The sequence below is a fragment of the Elephas maximus genome, chromosome 13 (assembly GCF_024166365.1).
Source record: "Elephas maximus indicus isolate mEleMax1 chromosome 13, mEleMax1 primary haplotype, whole genome shotgun sequence".
Taxonomy (NCBI): Eukaryota; Metazoa; Chordata; class Mammalia; order Proboscidea; family Elephantidae; genus Elephas; species Elephas maximus.
The window spans coordinates 11993103-12014301 of record NC_064831.1 but is presented as its reverse complement, the minus strand read 5'-3'; the positions used below and the strand labels follow the sequence as shown (position 1 = coordinate 12014301).

General features: G+C 38.6%; 1 pseudogene; it reads left to right on the top strand.

The window, feature by feature from the left end:
* The first annotated feature begins 17503 nt into the window (after window positions 1-17503).
* Window positions 17504-20746, top strand: LOC126057292 (myotubularin-related protein 10-like; annotated as a pseudogene).
* Window positions 20747-21199: the final 453 nt, after the last annotated feature.

Sequence of the window (21199 nt, the reverse complement as noted above, 5' to 3'; positions counted from 1 at the left end):
TATGTGGAGTCACCCTTACATTCCTGGGATAAATCTCACATGTTTGAGGTATATAATTTTCTTAATATGCTGCTGGATTTGGTTTGCTAGTATATTGTTGAAGACTTTTACCTCTGTATTCTTTAGGGATATTGGTCTATTATTTTCTTTTCTTGTAGTGTCTTTAAGTAGTCCTAGTGGTGCAGTGGGTAAAGCGATCGGCTGCTAACTGAAAGGTTTGCAGTTCTAAACCACCAGCCGCTCCATGGGAGAAAGATGGTGTAGTCTGCTTCCAAAGAGATTTACAGCCTTGGAAACCCTGTGGGTTCACTATGACTCCATGACAGTGGGTTTGTTTGTTTGGATAGGGTCTTTATGTGGCTTTTGTACCAGAGTAATGTTGGTCTCACAGATTGAGTAAGGATGTGCTCCCTCTTCTTCTATATCTTGGGAGAGTTTGATAAGGAGTGGTGTTAATTCTGGTTTAAATATTTGGTAGTATTGACTTTGCTTTGTTGGAGTGTTTTTGATTATTGATACAGTTTCTTCACTTGTTATTATACATTTGTTTAAATAGTTTATCTCTCCTTGAGTCTATGTAATTTGTGTGTCTTTAAGAAATTGTCCATTTTATAGATTATCTAATTTGGTGGAGTATACTTTTTCATAGTATTCCTTTGCACTCTTTTTCCTTTCTTTATGATTAATGTTCCCGTACTCTTTTATTTATTTATTTTTTAGAATTGTAATTTAGATGAAGGTTTACTGAGAAAATTAGTTACTCATTAAACAATTAATACACACATAGTTTTGTGACATTGTTTCCCAACCCCACTCCATGTCATCACTCTCCCCTTCTCGACTTTGGGCTCCCCATTTTTTCTCCTCCTGCCTTCTTGCCCTTGACCCTGGGCTGGAGTGCCCCTTTAGTCTTGTTTTGATTTATGGGCCTGTCTAATCTTTGGCTGAAGTATGAACCTCAGGGATGACTCCAGTACTGAGCTAAAAATGTGTCTGGGGCCATACTTTCAGGGTTTCTCCAGTCTCTGTCAGACCAATAAGTCTGGTCTTTTTTTGTGAGTTAGAATTTTGTTCTACATTTTCCCCAGCTCTGCCTGGGACCCTCTACTGTGATCCCAGTCAGAGCAGTCTGTGGTGGTAGCCAGGCACCATCTAGCTGTGCTGGACTCAGTTTACTGGAGTCTGTGCTAGTTGTGCTCCATTAGTTCTTTGGGCTAATCTTTCCCTTCTGTCTTGGGTAACTCAAAACAAACAAAAAAACAAACAGAAAATAACAAATGTTGTAGAGGCTGAAGGGGATTTGGAACTCTTATACACTGATGGTGGGAATATAAAATGGTACAACCATTTTAGAAAATGATATGGCGCTTCCTTAAAAAGCTAGAAATAGAAATACAATCCAGCAATCCCATTCCTAGGAGTATATCCTGGAGAAATAAAAGCTTTCACAGGAATAGACAAGTGCACACCCATGTTCACTGCAGCATTATTCATGATAGCAAAAAGATAGAAACAACCTAAGTGCCCATCAACAGATGAATGGAGGAACAAACTATGGTACATACACAACAATGGAACTACACAACAATAAAGAACTATGATGAATCTGTGAAACATCTCATGACATGGATGAATTTGGAGGGCATTATGCTGAGTGAAATAAGTCAATCGCAAAAGGACAAATACATATGAGACCGTTATTATAAAAACTCAGGAAAAGGTTTACACACAAAAAGAAACAATCTTTGATGATTATGAGGGAAGGGAGAAGTAGGGAGTGAAAAACACTAACTAAACAATAGATAGGAGCTAGGTAAACCTGGTGGTCTGCCTGAATTGCCAAGATTTCATTTTGCTTGGATTCACAATCAACACCCATGGAAGCAGCAGTCAAGAAATTGAAATGACACGTTGCATTGGGCAAATCTGCTGCAAAAGATCTCTTTAAAGTGTTAAAAAGCAAAAATGTCACATTAAAGACTAAGGTACACCTATTCGAGCCATTCAGTTCTTTCAGCCTGAGAAATGCCAAGTGTGTTCTTCCCTTTTGGTTTTCCATCTCCATCTCTTTGCACATGTCATTATAATGCTTTATTTTGTCTTCTCAAGCCACCTTTTGAAATCTTCTGTTCAGTTCTTTTACTTCATCAATTCTTCCTTTTGCCTTAGCTGTTTGACGTTTGAGAGCAAGTTTCAGAGTCTTCTCTGACATCCATGTTGGCCTTTTCTTTCTTTCCTGTCTTTTCAATGACCTCTTGCTTTCTTCAGGGATGATGTCCTTGATGTCATTCCACAACTCATCTGGTCTTCGGTCACTAGTGTTCGACGTGTCAAATCTGTTCTTCAGATGGTCTCTAAATTCAGTTGGGATATATTCAAGGTCATATTTTGGCTCTCATGGACTTGCTCTGATTTCCTTCAGTTTCAGCTTGAACTTGCATATGAGCAATTGATGGTCTGTTCCACAGTCCACCCCTGGCCTTGTTCTAACTGATGATATTGAGCTTTCCATCATCTCTTTCCAAAGATGTAGTCAATTTGATTTCTGTGTGTTCCATCTGGCGAGATCCAAAAAAAAAAAAAAATGTGTATAGTTGCTGTTTATGTTGGTGAAAGAAGGTATTTACAATGAAGAAGTACATGGCCTTGCAAAATTCTATCATTTGATCTCCATCATTGTTTGTTTCTATCACCAAGGCCATATTTTCCAACTACTGATCCTTCTTCTTTGTTTCCAACTTTTGCATTCCAATCTCCAGTAATTATCAATGCATCTTGATTGCATGTTCGATCAATTTCAGACTGCAGCAGCTGATAAAAATCTCCTATTTCTTTGTTTTTGACCTTAGTGGTTGGTGCATAAATTTGAATAATAGTTGTATTAACTGGTCTTCCTTGTAGGTGTATGGATATTATCCTACCACCGACAGCGTTGTACTTCAGGATAGATCTTGAAATGTTCTTTTCGACAATGAATGCAACACTATTCCTCTTCAAGTTGTCATTCCCAGTATAGTAGACTGTATGATTATTCGATTCAAAATGGCCAATACCAGTCCATTTCAGTTTACTGATGCCTAGGATATTGATGTTTATGCATTCCATCTCATTTTTGATGATTTCCAATTTTCCTAGATTCATACTTTGTACATTCCAGGCTCCAATTATTAATGGATGTTTGCAGCTGTTTCTTCTCATTTTGACTTGTGCCACATCAGCAAATGAAGGTCTCGAAAGCTTTATTCCATCCAAGTCATTAAGGTTGACTCTACTTTGAGGAGGTAGCTCTTCCCCGAGTTGCAGTAGTGAAGGATTCTATGGGGAAAATATTAAATGATGCAGGAAGCATCAAAAGAAGATGGAAGGAATACACAGAGTCATTACACCAAAAAGAATTAGTTAATGTTCAACCATTGCAAGAGTTAGCATATGATCAGGAACTGATGGTACTGAAGGAAGAAGTCCAAGCTGCTCTGAAGGCATTGGCAAAAAACAAGGCCTCAGGAATTAATGGAATATCAATTGAGATGTTTCAACAAACAGATGCAGTGCTGGAGGTGCTCACTCGTCTATGCCAAGAAGTATGGCCAACTGACTGGAAGAGATCCATATTTATGCCTATTTCCAAGAAAGGTGATCCAACCGAATGTGGGAATTATAGAATAATATCATTAATACCACATGCAAGCAAAATTTTGTGGAAGATCGTTCAAAAATGGCTGCAGCAGTATATTGACAAGGAACTGCCAGAAATTCAAGTCGGTGTTAGAACAGGACGTGGAATCAGGGATATCATTGCTGATGTCAGATGGATCCCGGCTGAAAGCAGAGAATACCGGAAGGATGTTTACCTGTGTTTTATTGACTATGCAAAGACATTCGACTGTGTGGATCATAACAAATTATGGATAACATTGGGAAGAATGAGAATTCCAGAACACTTAATTGTGCTTATGAGGAACGTTTACATAGATCAAGAGGCAGTCGTTTGGCCAGAACAAGGGGATACTGATTGTTTTAAAGTCAGGAAAGGTGTGCATCAGGGTTGTATTCTTTCACCATACCTATTCAATCTGTATGCTGAGCAAATAACACAAGAACCTGGACTATAGAAGAAGAATGGGGCACCAAGATTGGAGGAGGACTCCATTAACAACCTGAGTTATGCAAATGACACAACCTTGCTGGCTGAAAGTGAAGAGGCTTGAAGCACTTACTTGTGAAGATCAAAGACCACAGCCTTCAGTATGGATTATACCTCAACATAAAGAAAACAAAAATCCTCACAATTGGACCAATGAGCAACGTCATGATAAATGGAGAAAAGATTGAAGTTGTCAAGGATTTCGTCTTACTTGGATCCGCAATCAACAGCCATGGAAGCTGCAGTCAAGAAGTGAAGAGACGCATTGCATTGGGTAAATCTGCTGCAAAGGACCTCTTTAAAGTGTTGAAGAGCAAAGATGTCACCTTGAAGACTAAGGTGCTCCTGATCCAAACCATGGTATTTTCAGTGGCATCATATGCATATAAAAGCTGGACAATGAAATAAGGAAGACCGAAGATGAATTGACGCCTTTGAATTGTGGCGTTGGTGAAGAATATTGAATATACCATGGACTGTCAAAAGAACGAACAAATCTGTCTTAGGAGAAGTACAACCAGAATGCTCCTTAGAAGCAAGGATGGCGAGACTGCATTTTACATACTTTGGACATGTTGTCATGAGGTATCAGTCCCTGGAAAAGGGCATTATGCTTGGCAGAGTACAGGGTCAGTGGAAAAGAGGAAGACCCTCGATGAGATGTATTGACACAGTGACTGTAACAATGAACTCAAGCATAACAATGATTGTAAAGATGGCGTAGGACTGGGCAGTGTTTCCTTCTGTTGTGCATAGGGTCACTATGAGTCAGAATGGACTCTACAGTACCTAACAACAACAACAATATTCAAGGCATGATGTTTTCAATCACCTCATATGCATACGAAAGCTGAACAATGAATAAGGAGGACTGAAGAAGGATTGACGCTTTTGAGTTACAGTGTTGGCAAAGAATGTTGAACATACCGTGGACTGCCAAAAGAACAAACAGATCTGTCTTGAAGGAAGTACAGTCAGAATGCTCCTTAGAAGTGTGAATGGCGAGACTTTGTCTCACATACTTTGGACATGTCATCAGGACAGACCAGTCCCTGGAGAAGGACATCATGCTTGGTAAAGAGGGTCAGCATAAAAAAGGAAGAACCTCAAAAAGATAGATTGTCACAGTGGCTGCAACAATGAGCTCAAGCATAATTATGGTTGTGGGAATGGCTAAGGACCAGGCAGTATTTCATTCTGTTGTACATAGGGCTGCTATCTTACTCGACAGCTCCTAACAACAACAGCATATATTTTCCTAGAATTTCCATTTTATTCTTTTTAATTCCATTTCATCTTCTATTTTCTTGACTATATGAACCAGATATTTTAAAGTTCTTGTCTGTTAAATCTATTTTCTGACCCTCTTGTGGGTTTATTTTTATTGCCTTTGAAATGTTATTTTTTTCTTTGGAAAAGTCCTTCAGTGTATTCAGTCTACAACAATGAGAGAACTGAAAGTCTACGCAGTTAATATTAAAGGAATTTTATTTTGAGTCATATTTTAAAATTATGAATAATATAATTATATATTTTGAGAAGACATCATTTATTATCTTGAGATACTTGGAAAATGCAGTTGGCACTAACTGACATGTTGGATTTGGAGAAATTTGACCACCTACATATGTTATTAAGAAGCCATGAGTTCAAAAGTTCTCTGTTGAATGGGTGGCTCCTTTAATCAGAAGCAGGATTCTAGAGAATGAAGCACAGAATCAAAAGCTTAAGTCTTAAAGATTACATGAATAGTTAAAATAAGAGCTTCCAAAATTGAAGAAAAGTACTTACAAGCCACCTATAAACCATGATCTTTTTAACCTTCTCTTTTCATATCTTGGTATCCCTGGGTGGTGCAAATGGTTATGCATTTGGCTTGAAAGATTGGAGGTTTGTATCCATCCAGAGGCACCTCAGAAGTAAAGTCCTGATGATCTACTTCTGGAAGATCACAGTCATTGAAAATCTGATAGAGCGCAGTTCTACTCAGAAACACATGAGGTTGTATGCCATGAGTCAGGACTGACTAGATGGCAAATGTTTTTTTTTTTTTTTTCTTTTTTCAATTCTATCCTTAATCACAAGAACAGTGCAAACAAAAGCAAAAACAAATACAAGCAAATAAAAATAATCCTACTAACCTAGAGAAGGTAGAGGATTTTCTTAGTGGGTTAATGACTCATTATGCATATTTTTTTTCCTAATCTTTACCCTACTACCTAATAATTACACCCTTATATTGGTTTTTGGAGTATATTGCTTTGATAGTTCATCTAATTTTTCCTCACTCAAGAGGCAATTTTAGATACTGAATCCTGAAACTCAACTTGGGAGCATTTTTTCATGACTGGTGCTGTATAGAGGACAGGAAGATTCTGCAGACATTCTAATCCATAGATTTATTGATATTCATAAAATTGTTTGAACAAAACTGTACAAGAGACTTATTCTTGTCCACTTCATACAAGGCACTCATGATAGCCACAAGTAAAGGCATAATCACGACTCTAATACTCCACAGATTAGAAATATCTCTTCCAAATTTCTCAAAATTATAAAATACCATATACATACTCAGCTGAAATTGAATGTTCACCACCTAACATAAGCATTACTGGTAAGATTAAACTGAATTATCGAGCTATTTCTATAGAAAATACAAGCAAATTAAAAAAAAAAAAATCTGTGTGTGAAGAGATGACACAACCAGTCCAGGTAAACCTATTCACTTCGGGTTAAAATGTAATCCTGATAATTGCAGATGAAAATGGACAGAGACATCGTAAAAAATTGTCCCATAGTCAGAACTGGACCAAAATACAAAATAAATATTTGTAACGAAAGGAATAGGCTGATCAGCTGCACACCTTGAAAGATCAGCGGTTTGTTTTATATGCAAAAATGAAGATTACTCCTGTAGATCCTCCAATAGTTTGTGTCCACGACCTATTCTCCCAAGTTCTAGAAAAATGTAAAACCATTGTAAGAGTGATGCAAATGTTCTGAATCATGATAGTGATGATGGTTATTCAACTCCATACGTTTTACTAATCTCATCTAAGTGTACAATTAAAATTGGTGAATTTTAATGTATGTAAAGTATATCCCAGTAAAGCTTAATTAATCGAAAAAGGTATATATTGCAAAGAAATGACAACTAGATACTTTGGACAAACTAGGAGTAATAGCGAGTGGTGCCACTCTCATGTCCACCACCTTGATTCCTGGACCCGTGAATGGTGGCTATAGGAGAAAGAGCATCATATATTGGACACTAGTTTAGAACATATACAGCCTTCTGGTGTACATTGGCCCACCCTACAAGATATTGCCACCTACCTGGCACTGTAATTGTGTCTTTAGAAGGCCATTCCATCATTTTATCAAGGCAGCTTCTTCAGAATGTTGAGGAACATGGTAATACCAGTGAATTCCATGAGTATGGGCCCACTGCTGCACTTCATTTGCTGTGAAGTGAGTCCCTTGATCCAAGGCAATGCTGTGTGGGATACCACGATGGTGGGTAAGGCATTCTGTAAATCAACAGATGGTAGTTTTGTCAGAAGCATTGCATAAAGGTCAGGCAAATCTCTATTCAGACTGTCTATTCCAGTAAGAGAAAAATAGTGCCCTTTCCATGATGGAAGCAGCCCAGTGTAATCAACTTGCCACCAAGCTGCTAGATGATCTCCTTGAGGAATGGTGCCATATCAAGGACTCAGAGATGGTCTCTGCTGCTTTCAGATTGGGCACTCAGAAGTGGCTGTAGCCATCAGCCTTGGTGAGTGGATGTCCATGTTGCTGATTCCATGCATAACCTCCATCCCTACCACCATGGCTACTTTGTTCATGAGCCCATTGGAGAATAACAAGAGTGGCTAGGGAAAGAAGATGAGTGGTTTCCACAGAACATGTCATTCTATCCACTGTTAAAACCCTCCTCTGTTGAGGTCACCCTTTGTTGAGTATTCATATGAGACACAAATATCTTCACTTTTATGGCCCATTCAGAGAGATATATCCACATACCTCATCCCCATACCTCCTTGTCTCCAATTTCCCAATCTTTTTTCCTTCCAAGTCCCTGATCATCCAGCCAAACCATTGGCCACAGCCCATGAATAAGTAAACAGTTGCGCATCTGGCTATTTCACCTTCCAAGCAAAATGAACAACCAGCTGCATTGCTTGAAGTTCTGCTGATTGGGAGGAATTCCTCTCACCACTGTCCTTCAGGGAGGTGCCAGGATGGGGTTATAGTGCCGTCACTGTGCACCTTCAAGTGGAGCCTGCCTATTACGCAAAACCATCTGTAAGCCAGGCACTAGTTTTTTCTTCGTTAGTGAACTGATCATAAGGAACTTCCCATGAGGCCAAACGTGCAGACTGGGAGATGAAAGATAATGTGACAGGAGTGGAGACCATGGGCATTTGGGCCACTTCTTCACGCAACTTACTTGTGCCTTCAGGTCTTGCTCAGACTCAATCTCATACACCACTTCCATTTAATGATGGAGTGCTGCTGTGCATGTCCAACTTTATGACCTTATGGATCAGACAACACCCAGTTGATGATGGGCTACTCAGGCCACATGGTGACTTGGCGGCCCATGGCTAAGCTTTCGGTCTCTACTAAGGCCCAATTATGAGCCAAAAGCTGCTTCTTAAAAGGTGAGTAGTTATCTGAGGAGGATGGCATGGCTTTTGAATGATCTTTAGCAAAATTTCACTGGCATATTAATGGCATTGTTTGATAATTTCCATATTGGGTTGGGTCACCTTTCTTTGGAATAGGCATAAATATGGATCTCTTCCAGTCAGTTGGCCAGGTAGCTGTCTTCCAAATTTCTTGGCATAGACAAGTATGAACTTCCAGTGCTGCATCCATTAGTAAATAGATTAGTACTACAAATTTCTTTTTGTAGATGAATATATTTTTAAAAAAAGGTTTAAATTCTGAAATTATCTTTCAATAGATTAAGATGTTGTGAAACAGACTATCCAGACATGAAGTTCTACACCTGAATATAATTCTTTCAAGAAAGAAATTTGGCAGAATGGGCTAGTGACTCAATAATCCTTTAGCATTGGCTTTCAGTTTCCAATTCCAGCAATTTACTACCAGAAGTTAATTCTGAATAATAATGTATTTGATCACCAAAATTGTTCTATGTTTCATAAGTTATCAGTTAAAAAGAAGAAGAGGAGAGGAAAAGAAAGAGGAACAAGTGGAAAAGGATGAAGTGGAACAGAAGGAAGCAGAAGAGGAGAAAAGCTGAAAAGGAAATAGAGGAAGAGAAAGAAGGGGGAGAGGAAGAAGAGGAAGGAGAAGAGGAGAAGGAAGGGGAAGTGAAAGAAGAGAAGGAAGAAGTAGGGGAAGGAGAAGGAGAAGGAGGAAGAAAAGAAGGAAGAGGAGACTAAGAAAAAGAAGGAGGAGGAGGAGAAGAAAAAGAGGGGAAAAGGAAGAAGGAGGTGAAAAACAAAACCAAGTTGGTGTCTGCATGGGTCTGGCTTGCTGTAAATCCTGGGCTGTGACCAGCTGGGGTAACAAGGTGGAGGCACCATGTTCTGCCTTCAGTTGCCCAGACCCATCTTCGGGTCCTACCTCCTGCTACTGCCCAGACTGTTGATAAGATTAAATTGGAACCAAAGATGAAAAAAACCTGGATGTACTAGTTTTTGGGGTTTTTTTAAATTTTTATTGTGTTTTAAGTGAAAGTTTACAAATCAACTCAGTCTCTCATACAAAAATTTATATTCACCTTGCTTTATACTCCTAATTGCTCTCCCCCTAAGGGATACAGCTCACACCTTCCCTTCACTCTTCCTTTTCATTTCCATTCTGCAAGCTTCTAACCCCCTCTGCCCTCTCATCTCCCTTCCAGATAGGAGATGCCAACATAGTCTCAAGTGTCTACTTGATCCAAGAAGCTCATTCTTCACCAGCATCTTTTTCTATCCCATTGTCCAGTCCAGTCCCTGTCTGAAGAGTTGGCTCTGGGAATGGTTCCTGTCTTGGGCTAACAGAAAATCTGGGGGACATGATGACTGGGGTACTTCTAGTCTCAGTCAGACAATTAAGTCTGTTCTTTTTTACGAAAATTTGGGGTCTGCATCCCGCTGCTCTCCTACTCCCTCAAGAGTTCCTGTTGTGTTCCCTGTAAGGGCAGTCATAGGTATAGCCAGGCACCATCTAGTTCTTCTGGTCTCAGGATGATGTAGTCCCTGGTTTATGTGGCCCTTTCTGTCTCTTAGGCTCGTAACTACCTTGTGTCCTTGGTGTTCTTCATTCTCCTTTGCTCCAGGTGGGTTGAGACCAATAGATGCATCTTGGATGGCCATTTCCTAGTGTTTAAGATCCCAGACACCACTCTCCAAAGTGGGATGCAGAATGTCTTCTTAATAGATTTTATTATGCCAATTGACTTAAATGTTCCCTGAAACCATGGTCCCCAAACCTCTGCCCCTGCTACCCTGGCCTGAGGAGCATTCAGTTTATTCAGGAAACTTCTTTGGTTTTGGTTTAGTCCAGTTGTGCTCACCTCACCTATATTATGTGTTGTCTTTCCCTTCATCTAAAGTAGTTATTATCTACTATCTAATTAGTGAATATACCTCTCTCTCCCTCCCTCCCTTCCCCATCTTGTAACCATCAAAAAATATTTTCTTCTCTGTTTAAACTATTTTTCCTGTTCTTATAATAGTGTTCTTGTACAATATTTGTCATTTTGCAACTGACTAATTTCACTCAGCACAATGCCTTCCAGATTCCTCCATGTTACAAAATGTTTCACAGATTCATTGCTGTTCTTTATCGATATGTAGTATTCCATTGTCCGAATATGCCATAATTTATCCATTCATCCGTTGATGGGCACCTTGATTGCTTCCATCTTTTTGCTATTGTAAACAGTGCTACAATAAACATGAGTGTGTGTATATCTTTCTTGTAAAGGCTTTTATTTCACTAGGATATATTCCAAGAAGTGGGATTGCTACATCGTAAAAAAAAAAAATAAATAAAGTATGGTAGTTCTATTTCTAATTTTTTAAGGAAGCGCCAAATCGATTTCCAAAGTCGTACCATTTTACGTTCCCATCAGCAGTGTATAAGTGTACCAGTCTCTCCACAACCTCTCCAACATTTATTATTTTGTGGTTTTCAGATTAATGCAAGCCTTGTTGGAGTGAGATGGAATCCCATTGTAGTTTTGATTTGCATTTCTCTAATGGCTAATGATCATGAGCATTTCATAATGTATCAGTTGGCTACCCGAATGTCTTCTTCAGTGAAATGCCTGGTCATATCTTTTGCACATTTTTTAATTGTGTTATTTGTCTTTTTGTAGTTGAGGTTTTGCAGCATCATGTAGATTTTAGAGATCAGGGGTTGATCAGAAATGTCATAGCTAAAAACTTTTTCCCAGGCTGTAGGTAATCTTTTTTAGTGAAGTCGTTGGGTCAGCATTGTTGTTTGATTTTTAAGAGCTCTCAGTTATGTATTTTTCTTTTGCATTGTTAGTAATGTTTTCTATACTGTCTATGCCATGTATTAGGGCTCTTAATGTTGTCCCTATTTTTTTTTCCATGGTCTTTACAATTTTATATTTAGATCTTTGATTCATTTTTAGTTCGTTTTTGTGCATGGTGTGAGGTATGTGTCTTGTTGCCCATTTTGCAGATGGATATCCAGTTATGCCCAGACCACTTGTTAAAAAAGACTGCCTTATCCCCATTTAACTGATTTGGGGCCTTTGTCAAATATCAGCTGCGGATATGTGGATGGATTCTCAATTCTGTTTCATTGGTCTATGTATCTGTTGTACCAGTACCAGGCTGTTTTGACTACTGTGGCAGTATAATAGGTTCTAAAGTCAGGTAGAGTAAGGCCTCCCACTTTGTTCTTCTTTTTCAGTAGTGCTTTACTTATCCAGTGCCTCTTTCCCTTCCATATGAAGTTGGTGATTTGTTTCTCCATCTCATTAAAAATGTCGTTGGAATTTGGATTGGAATTGCATTGTATCTATAGATGCTTTTGGTAGACTAGACATTTTTACAATGTTTAGTCTTCCTATCTATGACCAAGGTATGTTTTTCCACTTATGTAGGTCTCTTGGAAACCCTGGGGGTGTACTGGTTAAGTGCTATTTCTACTAACCAAGAGGTCGGCAGTTCGAATCCACTAGGCACTCCTTGGAAACTCTATTGAGTAGATCTACTCTGTCCTATATGGCCGCTATGAGTCGGAATCGACTCGATGGCAGTGGGGTTTTTTTTGGAGGGGGGGTATGTCTCTTTTGGTTTCTTGAAGAAGTGTTTTGTAGTTTTCTTTGTATAAGTCTTTTACATCTCTGGTAACATTTATTCCTAAGTATTTTATCTTCTTGGGGGCTACTGTAAATGGTGTTGATCTGGTGATTTCCTCTTTAATGTTCTTTTTGTTGGTGTAGAGGAATCCAGCTGATTTTTGTATGTTTATCTTGTATCCTGATGTTCTGCTGAACTCTTCTATTAGTTTCAGTGGTTTTCTTGTAGATCTCTTAGGGTATTCTGTGTATAAGATCATGTCATCTGCAAATAGAGATGCTTCTTCCTTACCAATCTGGATGCCCTTCATTTTTTATCTGGCCTAATTGCTCTGGCTAGGACCTCCAGCACGATGTTGAGTAAGAGCGGTGATAAATGGCATCCTGCTCTGCCTCCCAATCTCAAGGGGAATGCTTTCAGACTCTCTTCATTCAGGAAAATGTTGGCTGTTGGCTTTGTATAAATGCCCTTTATTATCTTGAGGAATTTTCCTTCTTTTCCTATTTTGCTGAGAGTTTTTATCATGAATGGGTGTTGGACTTTCTCACATGTCTTTTCTGCATCAATTGATAAGATCGTGTGGTTCTTGTCTTTTGTTTTATTTATATGATGGATTACATTATTTGTGTTTCTAATGTTGAACCATCCCTGCATACCTGGTATGAATCCCACTTGGTCATGGTGAATTATTTTTTTGATATGTTTTTGAATTCTACTGGCTAGAATTTTGTTGAGGATTTTTGCATCTAAGTTCATGAGGGATATAGGTCTGTAATTTTGTTTTTTTTGTGGTGTCTTTATTTGGTTTTGGTATCAGGGATATGCTGGCTTCATGGAATGAGTTTTCTATGCTCTGAACTACCTTTAGTAGTAGTGGTGTTAACTCTTCTCTGAACGTTTGGTAGAACTCTGCAGTAATGCCATCCAGGACAGGGTTTTTTTTTTTTTTTGGTAGTTTTTGATTACCTTTTCAATCTCTTCTTTTGTTATGGGTCTTTTTAGTTGTTCTGCCTTTGTTTGTGTTAGCTTAGGTAGGTAGTGTGTTTCTAGGAATTCATCCATTTCTTCTAGGTTTTCAAATTTGTTTGAGTATAGTTTTTCATGGTAATCTGATATGATTCTTTTAATTTCATTTCAGTCTGTTGTAATATCACCCATCTCATTTCTTATTCAGATTATTTGATTCCTCTCCTGTTTTTCTTTTGTCAGTTTGGCCAACGGTTTATCAATTTTATTAATTTTTTCAAAGGACCAGCTTTTGGTCTTGTTAATTCTTCAATTGTTTTTTTCTTTCCTATTTGATTTTGTTCTGCTCTAATTTTTATCATTTGTTTTCTTCAGGGTCCTGAGGGTTTTGGTTGCTCTCTTTCTACTTGTTTAAGTTGTAGGGATAGTTCTTTGATTTTGGACCTTTCATTTTTTTGTATGTGTGTGTTTATTGATATAAATTTGCCTCTGAGCAATGCTTTCACTGTGTCCCAAAGGTTCTGATAGGAAGTGTTTTCATTCTCATTGAATTCTATGAATTTCTTTATCCCATCCTTAATGCCTTCTATAATCAAGTCTTTTTTGAGCAGGGTATTGTTCACTTTCCAAGTTTCTTATTTCTTTTTCCTGCTTTTTCTGTTATTGATTTCTACTTTTATGACCTTATGATCAGAGAAGATGCTTTGTAATATTTTTAATGTTTTGGATTCTGCTAAGGCTTGCTTCGTGACCTAATATGTGGTCTATTCTAGAGAATGTTCCATGTGCACTAGAAAAGAAGATATACTTGTCTGCTGTTGGGTGGAGTGTTCTGTACATGTCTATAAGGTCAAGCTGGTTGATTGTGGCATTTAGGTCTTCCATGTCTTTATTGAGCTTCTTTCTGAATGTCCTGTCCTTCACCAAAAGTGGTGTGTTGAAGTCTCCTACTATAAGTGTGAAACTGTCTATCCCACTTTTCAATGCTGATAGAGTTTGTTTTGTGTATCTTGCAGCCTTGTCATTGAGTGCATAAATATTTAATATGGTTCTATCCTCCCTTTAATCATTATATTGTGTCCTTCCTTATCCTTTATTTTGTTTTTAACTTTAAAGTCTATTTTGTCAGAAATTAATATTGCCACTCCTGTTCTTTTTTGATTGTTGTTTGCTTGATATATTTTTTTTCCATCCTTTGAGTTTTAGTTTGTGATTCTAAGTCTAAGGTGTGTCTCTTGTAGGCAGCATAGAGACAGATCACATTTTTTAATCCATTCTGGCACTTTCTGTCTATTTATTGGTGCATTTAGTCAATGTACATTCAGCATAATGGATAAGTATGAATTTAGTGCTATCATTTTGATTTTTTGTATGTGTTGTTGACAGTTTCTTTTTCCCACTTAATTTTTTGTGTTGACTAGATTATCTTTATGTATTGCCTTTCCTCATATTCATTGTTGTTGATTTTTTTCTGCTGAGTCTCTATTTTTCTCTTGTACTTTATTTTGATGTTTAGGATAGTTTGTGTCCTTTGTGGTTACCTTATTATTTACCCCTATGTTTCTAAATTTAAACCTAACCTTTATTTCTTTGTATCGTCTTGTCTTCCTCTCCATATGGAAGATCTATGACATATTTCTTAGTCCTTCTTTATTCTTTTAATGCTGTCTTCTTTTACATAATAACATCGCTGTTTCCATGTTGTTTTTTTTTTTAATCTTGATTTATTTTTGTGATTTCCTTTTCTGGGTTGACATCTGATTGCTCTCTCTAGTGTTCTAGTCTTGAGTTGATACCTGATGTTATTGATTTTCTAACCAAAGAACTCCCTTTAGTATTTCTTGCAGTTTTGGTTTGGTTTTTATTAATCCTTAAACTTCTGTTTATCTGGAAATGTCCTAATTTCACCTTCATATTTGAGAGACAGTTTTGCTGGCAATTTTTTTTTCCTTTGGTGCTTTATAAAAGTCATCCCATCGCCTTCTTGCCTGCATGGTTTCTGCCAAGTAGTCTGAGTTTATTCTTATTGACTCTCCTTTGAAGGTGACTTTTCGTTTATCCCTAACTGCTCTTAAAATTCTCTCTGTATCTTTGGTTTTGGTAAGTTTGATTATAATATGTCTTGGTGACTTTCTTTTAAAATCTACCTTTGGTGGAGTTTGATGAGCATCCTGGATAGATATCTTTTCATCTTTCACGATATCAGGGAAGTTTTCTGCCAACAAATCTTCAAAACTTCTGTGTTTATTTTCTGTTATCCCTTCTTCTTCTGGTACTCCAGTCACTTGAAGGTTATTTCTCTTGATAGAGTCCCACATGATTCTTAAGGTTTCTCCATTTCTTTAATTCTTCTATCTGATTTTTCTTCTAATATATTAGTACCAAGTGCTTTATTTTCAAGTTCAGAAATTCTGCCTTCCACTTGCTTAGTTCTGCTTCTCTGACTTTCTATTGAGTTGTCTACTTCTGTAACGTTGTTGTTAATCTTCTGAATTTCTGATTGCTGTCTGTCTATGGATTTTTCCAGCTTATGAAATTTTTCATTATGTTCCTGAATAACCTTTTTAATTTCTTCAACTTTATCTGTGTGTCCCTTGGCTTGTTCTGTGTATTGCCTGGTCTGGTTCCTAATTTTGTTTGTCTTGAAGAGTTCTGTATATTAATCTTTTGAATTCCACACCCGGTAATTCCAGGAAGGCACCTTCATCCAGAAGATCCATTGATTCTCTGTTTTGAGAGCTTGTTGAGTCAATCATGGTCTCTTTGTTTATGTGACTTGATATTGACTGTTGTCTCCGAGCCATCTATATATTATTGTATTATTTTACTTTATGTTTGTTTGCTGTATCCTAGCATCTTGCTTTGTTTTGTTTTAATATGCCCAGATGGGTTGCTTGAGTGAGCTAGCTTGATTGTTTTCACCTTTGGAGCTCTGACATCCTTTCACCAGATGGCTAGAGCTGTTATCACGTATATCAGTTTAGGAGTCCAATAACTTTTCTTGTATGAATTCTGCCCAGGAGTCCAGGTAGGTCATCATCAAGAGTGTGGTACAGGCCCTGTCCTGCAGTCTTAGAGGGGCAGCAGTGATTGGTGTAGGTACTGGTATCTGGTTACATCAGGAGGTCATGCTCTGAACAAGGCAGGGGGCTGAGAATCATCTCCCAAGTGTTTCTGAGGAAAGCATGTCCCTCTTCCCTAGAGCATACAGGTGGGTGTCTTCTGCAGACGGACCATGGGTACCCAGTATTTTTGGTTGTAAGGACTGGGAGGTACCAGTTATCCTTGGTCTCCTGTCTCAGATGGCTGGGTGACCTGAGTGGAGACATCAGTCCTTAGGCCCACAATGTGGGTAGGGGAGGACCCTGTGAAATAGGCAAAGCAATGTCAAACATCAAACACCCACTTCTCCTCAGCACAGCTGAGACAGTTGTAGTCTGCCAAAAGGATCTATTCTCCTGAAATAGGCCCACACAGGTCCATGCAAAGGGGAAGGTTACTCAAAGTCCACACACCGTTTATACCTAGACAGGATCCGCTTCTGTACTGAGCTCCCCTGGTTAGTGGAGCTGGCAAATTATCTTTTCCCCTAATTGCAAATTTATTCCTTCGCTAGGGCCTGGAGGATGGTTCTAGGGACTCCACAGAGCCTATCGCAGCTCCAGGGAAATCAACAGCTACTGAAGCTGGTTTGGGGATCGGGGACATGGTAAATATACGCAAGTACTTAGCTTTTAGTGAGTGTGCCGTTCTTCTCTGGTTCTGGAGGTGTGAGTAGGCTGTGTAGCTGGCTGCTTCTTCCTGAGGAAACTGCAGCTGAACACTAGTACCAGCCTGCCACAGGCACTGCCTGAGGGCTCCCGGTGATTCAAGTCCGGTAACTCCTCTCAGCTTCTGAACTGTCTCTTCCTCTCCCTGCCCCTCAGTTCATTTTCTACAGACCTCCAGCTACTCTTTGCCTTTGATATTCAGGGCTCCTAGCTTGTCATAAATATACTCACTTCGCTTTTTTGGGGGGGGGGTCTTTGTTGTAAGAGGGGTTGCAGGAAGTGTCTGTCTTTTTCGCCTTCTTGACCCCACCTCCTGGATGTACTACTTTTTGCCTGGAAAAATTGTCATAAATAAAGCCAATTTTGTGTGAATGTGCATTGAAACAGATACAAGCCAGTATGATTTGTGGGAAAAAGCTGATATGCAGTAATCCAAAATGTCCTTTATTAGGGATGATCCAATGCCATTACAGAAATTCCATTATAAAAAACTTGTTCTTTGTAAATACTTTCCTTTAACATATATTGAGTAAATTGTGACAGTAAATGACCACAGAGGATGCAGAAAATCCTAGGTTCCAACCAGAAACTGAAATTTAATCCCACAGAGTTAATTATTTATTGTAATAATTTCAGAATTGTCAGATTTCCCTTTGATGAGTCAGGCCCTGAAAGTACCAGAAAGTTATGCCTTGCAAGAGCTCATTATTCTCAGTCTACAGACCTCCAGCTACTCTTTGGGTTTGACCCTGTTAGGAAACTATACCACAATTCAGCCAACAATATCAATGGAATACCCTCAAGAAGTGGACTACGAGGGAGTGGTAGAGTGAGTGATAGAGGCAGCCAAAAAGCTGCACTATTTGAAACCTACTCATATTGGGACAGAGAAATCAAGAGGGCAGATGCTTCCATGTGTAGAGTTTGTTCCATTAACAAGGGTTACATGATAACCACTTGCTTTCCAGAATATTTTGTAGTGTCAAGTTCTTTAGCTGACCAAGTTCTAAAGATCTTTTCCCATTCTTTTGTTGGAAGAAAGATGCAATTGCAGTACTTGAGGCATGCCAAAGGCAGTGCTCATGTGAGAATGGCCCTGATATAAGATGTATTGCAACAGAGAAAAAGTGATCAAAGGGTTTGTAATGCAATAACTAAATGTCATCCGTGGAGAAGTGATGTTTACAAGTCAGATTCGGATATCACCTTGCCTAATAGTCAAGAGGAACAGGCAGCATTTGTAAAACTTTAGCAGCTATTTGCCCATGAAGAAACTGAAAGGAAATTGTTACCTTTGCTGGCAAGTACTCAGAGTTAGAATATGTATGGGTAGCTACTAAACTTTCAGCAGAGATTATGTTGTCAAAAAATTATGAGTTCTGTATTATGAAACCATAAAGAATTCTCTTACCCATGATAGTAAAGGCCATCTTGTTAAATGTTGTTAAAAATCTTGCAATGTAACAAATAGTCTTTTAGCTATGCTATAAACTGACCTTTACAATTAGCTAGGTGAGTAGGAACACTGAAACCAGAAAGACTGGTTTCATTATTCATTAACTTTCATTTAAATTTATCCTTCCAGAAAATAACCAAAATTAATAAGTAAATACTGTTTTCAAGATTAATAAACACATACTATTTTTAAGATTAATAAACACATAAAGCAAAACCAAAAACCAAACCCAGTGCCATCGAGTTGATTCCGACTCATAACGACCCTATAGAACAGAGTAGAACTGCCCCATAGAGTTTCCAAGGAGCACCTGGAGGGTTCAAACTGCCAACCCTTTGGTTAGCAGCTGTAGCACTTAACCACTACACCACCAGTGTTTCTGAAACCAAACCCACCTCCGTTGAGTCGATTCCAACTCATAGCGGCCCTATAGGACAGGGTAGAACTGCACCATAGAGTTTCCAAGGAATGCCTGGAGGATTCAAACTGCCGGCCTTTGGTCAGAAGGTGTAACACTTAACCACTATGCCACCAGGGTTAATAAACACGTGCTCTTCTCAAAATTAATAAACATATTTGTCTTCAAAACTAATGAACATATTCTCTTTCCAGCAGTGAGGAAAATATCCTATTTTCAAAATTTCAGGGTTCTGCTAACCAAGACTCACTGATCTTGTGACTGTCTTGTAACTGTTCAGCAAAGTTACGTAAATGTCAACCAATGAGGAATTTTGTTCAAAAGATCCTGATATCTTTGTATATAAGCTCTTTAAGAATCCTAACTAACCGGAGTACTCATTGACTGGCAAAATGATGTCTTGCCCCGCTTTAAAATCGTCTATTAAATCTGCATAATCATCTATTAATGGTGTTTTGAGGGTTTTTTTTTTTAGACAGTGTACATGCTGGGAAGCAAACTCTCTCTGTATTCTTACAAGAGGAGGAGGAAAAAGACTTGAGCTCTTTTGTAGCTTCTCTTATTCAAATGATGCTGCATCCCTAAACAAAACAAAACAGAAAAACGAATCCACTGCTGTCCAGTTGATTCTGACTAATAGTGACCATATAGGCTAGAGTAGAACTGCTCTATAGGGTTTTCAAGGCTATAATCTGTATGGAAGCCGACTGCCACATCCTTCTCCTGCGAAGCAGCTGGTAAGCTGTTGCCAACCTTTAGGTTAGTAGCAGAGCACTTTAACCATTGGGCTACCAAGCCTCCTTGCTGCATCCCTACTTTACTATTTTTTATTGTGCTTTAGGTGAAAGTTTACTGCTGAAGTTAATTTCTCATTAAAAAATTTATACGCATACTGTTTTGTGACATTGGATGCAATTCCCACTATGTGACAGCAGCTCCCCCTTTCCACCCCAAGCTCTCTGTGTTAATTCATCCAGTTCCTGTTCCTTCCTGCCTTCTTATCCTGCTTTAGGACAGGAGCTACCCATTTGGTCTCATATATTTAAACTAAGAAGCCCGTTTTGTTTTATAAGACTGTCTAATCTTTATCTGAAAAATGGGCTTTGGGAACGGGTTCAATTTTGAGTTAGCAGAGCTTTTGGGGGCTATAGTTTCAAGGGATCTTCCAGACTCTGTCAAACCATTAAGTCTGGTCTTTTTACATGAATTGAATTCTGTTCTATATTTTCCTCCTGCTCTGCTGGGACTCTCTGTTGTGTTCCTTGTCAGGGTGGTCATTGGTGGTTGCCGGGCACCATCGAGTTCTTCTGGTCTCAGGCTGGTGAAGTCTCTGGTTCATGTAGCTCTTTAGTCGTTTGGGCTAGTACTTTCCTTTAGGACAATTACTGAAGTCCACAATCTGGTACAGAAGGAGCAGATCATGGCAAGGTATCAGCTCCTAAACAGGTGCAACCACTCAAAGTGATTGGAGGAGGAATCTCCCTTATTTTTCTATTTTTCATTGCTGCATTAGCAGGTGTTAGAACACTATCCAGCACCTTTTGAGTTTCCTGAAATTATTTGTCTGTGCTGTGTGTTGGCAGTAGGTGGCTCATTTTGTCTGGTACTTCCCTGTTTAACTGTCTTTACCACTGCGTGAAGCAAAGCACATTAAGCAATACTGTGGTGCAGCTATTTTTTTTTTAATAATTGCAGTGTACTAAACTGCATATTGGATATATAAAATTAAAAACTCTCTTAGTATTTTAAGCTGAAATGTCCATGTGAGTATAAAAATTATATAAAAATCACAATAGAGAAGAGTTGGAAACAACCTAGGTGCCCATCAACAGATGAATGCATGATATATTCACACAATGGAATACTAGGCAACGATAAAGAACAACAATGAATTCACAAAACATTTCATAACATGGATGAATCTGAAAGGCATTATGCTGAGTGAAATTAGTTGCCAAAGGACAAATATTGTATGAGACCACTGTTATAAGAATTTAAGTAAAGGTTTAAACACAGAAAGAAACGTTCTTTGATGGTTATGAGGGTGGGGAGGGAGGGAGAGGGGTATTCACTAACTAGATAGTAGACAAGAATTATCTTAGGTGAAGGGAAGGACAACACACAATACAGGGGAAGTCA